We start from the raw sequence: 7270 nt of genomic DNA, 5'->3' as shown, positions 1-7270 counted from the left end.
CTGACTTCTCAACTGTCAAAATAACCTACAACAGGTGATATGGAAAACTACCTGTGGATTCCTCTCACATGTAGTTGCAAATGAAAAAGATCTGCGTAAGGATTATAGTGGTCTGCCAACAGCTAACTTCTGTTGATACTAGGTACCAACACTAACAAATATTATGAGAGATTCAAATAGTGGACTGTTCAGTTTGTGATTTTGAAACTGCTGGGGCACCAGCACACATTTAGAAAGTGCAGAGGAAGTCAAAAATCTCAGAGGAATAGTTTGACAATCTGTTCCTCAGCACCTATAGCTATTTACAGGGAGATAGATTGAATGACAATGGCAAGTGATTGACAAGTTTTACCTAATGAGTCCAAAAAATCATTAAATATAGTTCTACCACAGATAAGTTTTACTCCATTGTATTACCAGTCTCTTCACAAGGTGCACAAGACAACACTTTCCAGTAATTACCTAGTTCTTGGAAGATTAACCTCAGGAACTACTGAATATATCATGGACAAATATTTTCATACCACCTGGCAGCAACCTAATACATGTATCTCAACAAGACAGATCTTTATGAGATATTACAGCAAAGGGAACCATTCCCTTTGTTTTCTAATGCATAAACTCTCCTGTCAGCAGCTCCACCAGCAAGTCAGCCAAAGGCCCTGTTGCCACAGTTGCCAAATCCTAACAACTTCTCCCAGAGATTTTTCTTTTTCAGTAGTCAGGATGAATGAAGATGAGAGTCAAGTCAACAGATACTGAAAATGGGGAGGCTCAGAAGAAAAGGCCACCCACTGTTCCCAATGAGCACTAGAGATTTCAAATCAGAAGCTTCAGCTTCTCAAGATTTCACTCCTTCTCCACCTGGAGCTTTACCTTTTGTGAATGCATGGGACAAGATAATCCTGAAAATGAATGAAGTAATTCCCCAAATGAGAAAATCATCTTTCACATTCAATCAAAGCGCACTACAAAAAGATACAGGTCTCTGCTGTGACAAAGTACTCAAAGACCCCCAACAGGAAGCTTAGGTGGTCACAGAGCTACGTGCTCAGAGAGAGCTCCTGTGGGAGACACTGTTTTTCAAGAAGGTTGTTTGATGGATTAGTCACTTCAAGGAGACTTTTCCTTTCCTTTCCTGGAATAAACTGGTTCCAGGCTGATTTTGTACATACTGCTAGCAGAATGATTACTCAGCAACCGGGAGTCCATATGTAGTCCCTTCACCCTTAAGATGAAGTCTCCAGCCATTTTCACGTAATTTAATGTAATTTCATTTCTCATACCCATAAAGGGGGCTTGAACCAACACTATTTGCTTGACAGCTGGGGAAGCAGAAAGAAAGTGCACAGGCTGTAACTGAGCTCAAAGTAATGCCAGTGACAGGCCCCTCGCCACCACTTGCAGTATGAGGCATGGTAGCTGAACGCACATGCAGCATTAACCTGGCTAAAATGCAACGGACAACATATTAGCTCATTCAACTAATGGACAATGGTCAAGGAGGAAGAGAACAAATAGGCGGGGGAGTCAGAAACATCAGCCATTTCTAACTTCAAGTACAGTCAAAAATATAAGAACAAACTGAGAACATTTCTAGAATGAGCATAGTCTTTCAAAACTTTCTGTATCTTCAAGTTTGATTGTTACACACACAGCAAAAGGCCGGACCTCCCCTTAAAAATATTAACATCTTATGTTCCGCAGTTTTTGATGAAAGCACCTTGTTTACACCAACGTTCCTCAACCTACCAGCAACCAGAACAGTTTATTAAAATATGTTTTCTTTTGATCATGCCACTGCATAAGGTTTCAAAAACCTCCACACAGGAAAGACTGACCGTACCTGGAGCCCCAGCAGCCTGACCGGGCAGCAGGGTATTTCATTCGTGACCTGTGTTCCTGTAACCCAAGTTCTTCCCCTCTTAAGGATCTTCTGTGTCAAAACCAGACCTTAACCTGCAGTGCACTGGTACAGCACAGCATTATACTCTTGGGTGTCCTGATGCTTCATCACCTCTAGATGGAGCTGTAAGTCACGTTTTATGCCAAGACACTGCAAGGTTTCTTACTGGTTTGTCGAGTTGTAACTTCTCTTGAGAAAGTTTTTAATATCTGTCTTGAATATACTCCAATTCCTAGTAGGTACAGAGCATACCTGCTCACCTTCATATAAGCTCGCAAAATAAATGATAGCGAACACCCTGATGCAAGGAAAAACACTCAGAATGTGCACATGGGCTTACAAAGGCCATGAAAGGTTCCACCCCAGGGCTAGCTATTCTGCTTCTGCTGCCTTCTGCTTCTTCAGCAAAGAATCCTTTCAGAAAGCTTTGGGAAAGGCTGAGAGCTGCACTCTGACACACTCCTTCAGACAAGTGCAAGTGCAGAGTACCAGCCAGCCAGCACTTCCACTCGGAAGATGCTTTTTGAAACACAGGTCTGGCAGGAACAAAAATCTCTTCTTCAGCAAAGGGTCTTCCAGCCTAGCTCAGCGCAGTGAAATGCCAGCTCAGAAAGCTGCTGAGCTTCAGAAGCCAGGTAATCAGCATCTCCAGCCCTGTAGCAAGAGATGCAGCTCAGGCTCCTGGGCAGATGAGCTCTCCACAGGACACAGGGCCAATAGTTCTATTTTCCTTCCCACACAACACCATCGTGAGTGGGAAGAACCCTTGGTGAACCATCAAGTTGAACATCATTAAGGCGTGAGACAGTGCTGTCAAAAAAAACCCATCCAGAAACTGTTAAGGCAGCAATTAACTTGTGAAAAATATCACCAATATTTATAACTTTATAATCGAAGATGGCAAAGGATATCTTTAGAGTTTGGTGGCTGCTTTAAAGATGAGAGAGCACAGCATTCCTGACTGCCACTCACCAGTCACTGCCACCCAAAGGAGGGAAATCTGATCACTTATAATCAATCACCTCCAGCTAAGGACAGGACCATAGAGGTCACGCGATATGAGACCAACAGCTCGTGCATGTTTGAAAGGTGCCACCCTTCATGTGTCACAGCCGCAAGCACAAGGCCAGCTCCCCTCCTCCCACTGCACATTTCCTTTTGTACTGCGTTCACACCAGTCATTTCTGTTACGAACCTCTACAATACTTCACTGAAAGCTGTTCAAGCCATGTGTGTGCCATACACAGGAGTGTTAAGGCCAGCTGCAGGATGGGCTTTGCTTCAGTTCACCCCACAGCCGACTCCAGGACTGTTCCTGCCACAGAGCTCTGGGGAGAATATTATCTTGGTACCCTAATACACCATGTCCCGATGAGCACAATGGGGATTACTCTGGGTTAATCTGTGGATTATTCAACACACAGAAATCAAAAATTTAAAAGCCCACAAATGCACAAAGCAAGCACAGCCTTGGAGCGTGTGTAAGAGCAACTCAGCTGAACGTTTCCATCATCGGGAGGTCAGGATACAGTCGATCTCCCACCTCTGATGTGCAGATGGCTCTTTTGGTACAATATTTACTATTGGGAGGGTGACCAGGGGAAGCAAATGGCCTGCTCTGGGTACCCAGGTTAGGTGCTCAGCATTTAGGTGCACAGCCCTGGAATAGAGTCCAAGGTCCTGTCCTACATATTCCAGAAGGAAAATTGGTTGTCTGTGAGGACTGACAGAGCCAGTGCTCAAAGAGTTCAGTCTCAGTACATATTGATACAACATGAAAAATGTACTCAACAGGCTTTTCTAATAAGGCTAAACCTGCAAAATTGTAAAAGTGTTCTAAGACCAATAAGATATTTTCATGTACAAAGAAAGAGGCCTGGAAAGTTTTGAACATACGTCATGGTTTCCTTATGCATACCAAATTGCACATCATCTCATGATAGATTTTGTTCTAGTATTTGTCACTCTGGAATCAATTTTGAGGAAGACTCTCCTCTGCCTCACGTAAAATGTTCATGGATGTCAGAGGTCTTCTGCAACATAAACAACAGATGTAAGGGACTTCCTGATACATTATTAACTTAATCCTCCTCATAAATTGAGACACTCTGGATTCCACAGAATAAAAGCTCTTATTATAAAACCAGTATGAACCTGCTCTATTTTGATACATTGTGGAGAGTACTGAAAACAGACTTCATGTATGACTACAAGTTAAAACTATAGAAATCTAATTGTAGACTCCTAATTCCATATTGAAAAGACTAGATATGGCTCACTTAGCAAGGGGGTAAATACCCTCTTTTTTGCACTAGGAGGTGCTAGTCTGCTACAATCCAGTAAGAGAGGCACTCAGGCTCTGTAAACTATCACTTAAAATGTTATTTACTAGAGTTTACACTATAAGGACAGACTATTATAGATAACCTCACATCCTTTGAGATGGTGGGAACCCTGGGTGCTGTAGCTTTGACCAGGCCTCTGATCCACAAGCATCATGCCGGACAGACCCTGTCAATAGGAAAAATTCTTCAATTTTGGTCACCTGAGCTAGTTTATAATTTTCTTACATGAAGACAACTCCGTTCATAAAGGATGTTCACAGGAGAACTTCTTGCTGTATTTTTAGATAAAAGGAAAGCTATGCAGGTGGCATAACCCCTGCTACCAAGTGGGACCTGCCTGCAGGCTCCTCTGTTACGATGAGCTGTCTGAGTTGATGCTGCAGCCCAGGAATCTGCAGCACACAGAGCCTGTGAAATCCAGTGTGTGTGTGCAGACAGCACAGGCCTGTGCCTGCTCAGGTTAAGGGTCCCGTGGCTCACTAACACCACAGTGCGCAGCGATCCCCGGTCAGCATCATTACATACCACCTCCTGATCCACATGCTGTTTACCTTTCCCAAAGATATCAGAGATTATATTAAGAACATGTGAGCTGTTCTCAAGCCTTAAGGACATGGTCCGTTCAAGATCACTGGCTCCTCAAATACAGCATCTTCTGCGAGGTTCCCCGACCACCAGTGACCTCCTGTCACAGCACAAAAACTGCAGCTATACCATTAGCAAGCCCTTCAGGAGGTGTACGTACACAGAGCAGCCAAGTTAAAGTTTCTCAGGTCATACTCAGTCCAGCAGCACCTAAAGCTCACATGCTACAAGTGACAGCCTCTGTTGACATACACTGAAACAAAAAGATATTAGTTATCCACAACTCTCCTGCCCTAAAGACCTCAAACTATTCTGAAAAAAAAACAAACAAACAAAAACCCAACACCAAAAACCCAAAAAAACCCCAAAAGGATGAGACAACTTTACCAGTTAAAAACAAAGCTCGAGGTTGGGGAAACATGGCAAACATTAAAAAGAACTGCTCAGAAGCATAATAGTTTTCAAAATCAAGTAAACAGCTCATGGCACAAGAAATTAATTCATCCTCAAGAGCTATCCTGGAAGGACTAAGCAGCCCTCACTACTGTTAATTTCAAGCATCTGAGTTAGAAAGATTTTTCCCCAAATCCCCTAGGAGGGTTGCAGGGAAATTCAGTGCTTTATGTGAATTTTAGTGCTTTCGCTTTAGAGTCCAGCAAGCTCACAGTTTAGCAGGACATTCCCAGTACCTCACATTGCCTCCATGCTGGCCAATAAAGCATCTATGGAAGCCCCCATGGGACAACCCCCTCATTTAGATTTTCCCTCTGCACCTCCAGGCAGAGCAGTCTTTGCAGGTCAAGGTCTTCTTCTCTTCCAAGCTTCTCTCAGATTGTATCTCCTGCCTTTCCCTTACCTACATCACACCCTGAAACACATCCTCAATATAGCATTAGTTAATTTTTAAGCAACTGTAGTTATTATGTGTCTCAAATAAGTCATATTGTTTTTTTCAGTGACTTTTCACAAACTACACTGAGAATAAATTCCACAAATGTGCTAGTGTAAGGAAGAATTTTTTCAATACATAATTTAAACAAGTCTGATTGACAAGTGATGCTGCCTCTCTTCCAAATGGCATGCCTGTTTTATATCTAGGGATGCAGCTCCATTTCTCGCAAGTTAGTGTTTCATGAAACTTCCCTGTTTGATCGCTAACACTTCTAAAAACTCTTCCAGCTTTGCAATCATATTATACTGAAAATACAGAAATTTTATTTTATTGAAGTGATGCATTATATTGCACTTGATGTCTGAAGATTATTTTCACGATCAGTTACAGTGTGCCTGTAAAGTTTTATTAGCTATAGTGTAAAATCCCTCAGAGCATGGTAAACAGCACATTTGGAAATATGAAGACCATTCAGGCAGTTTAGCTAACGAAGTATCAGGCTGAAAAAGCTCCCTCCCTATTTTAGTCGAAAATGTCATAATGAAATGAGATGCTGAATAGTTTAAACTTTGAGGTTTTATCTTTTTTAATACAGAGTTTTTTTGAAGAAACACTCAGGTGAGAGAAGAGAAACAATTTCCAAAAAACAATTTCATGGATCTTCTATCAAGTCCTAAACCAATGTAAGTAGAACTTGCCTTGCCTGGGAGTCTGACAAATATTCCACATGAAAACTGCAGTCTCATAACAAGTATATGAAGAAAAGTGCCTGGCTAGATGCTTCATGCGACATTGATCTGGTTTATGCAGGACGTAAGAACCTAAAATATCTTTGAGAATGTCTCTGGTCTATTAGACTTGTATTTAAGTGGCTTCAACAAGATGAGGTTTTGATGTATTTCCTGATATGCCTCATATCCTACTCTTCACTGATAGACGCTTTACCTCTCCCAGGACAGAGGTGACTACTGTATAAAACATCACACAGCATGAAACTGAATACACGTATATACTTATTGCTGCTCACATGACATAGCTCTAACTCTACAGATGTGGATATCAGCCACAAAGACCTCATCATTTGATATTTTCTACTTAAAATTCATAAACTACTCTCATGAATTCCAAAACATACATTTCACTGTTAGTGGCTGGTACTTGCAGATGCTCCACAGGTAAAGTTTAGGAGGTACCAGGCTACTGAGCGAACCCATCACATGATCAAAAATTATTTACAAAAACAAAAACGGGGGAATTGGGAGAAACTCCAGTAAACAGGCTAGCAAAAGTATAGTATGTAATGAATTTTTTGCGTCTTGCGGGTAATGATCTTATTCCACCTACTGTAAAACATACACAGTCTTTATCAACAGGTTTGGTCAAAACAATAGACCGTGTCAAAGTTTTAAGCAAAACCAGAGAAGAATCATGGGAAGGTCCTTATCAGTTAATAATGTGGGGAAGAGGTTACGCTTGTGTTATTACAAGGTCAGGATTCACATGGATACCAGCAAAATGGGTGAAACCAGCAGTGGAACAAGA

Source organism: Athene cunicularia (genome assembly GCF_003259725.1).
Source record: "Athene cunicularia isolate RWA chromosome 2 unlocalized genomic scaffold, athCun1 chr2_part2, whole genome shotgun sequence".
Lineage (NCBI taxonomy): Eukaryota > Metazoa > Chordata > Aves > Strigiformes > Strigidae > Athene > Athene cunicularia.
The sequence above is the reverse complement of the archived record's forward strand: the minus strand, read 5'-3'. Positions refer to the sequence as shown.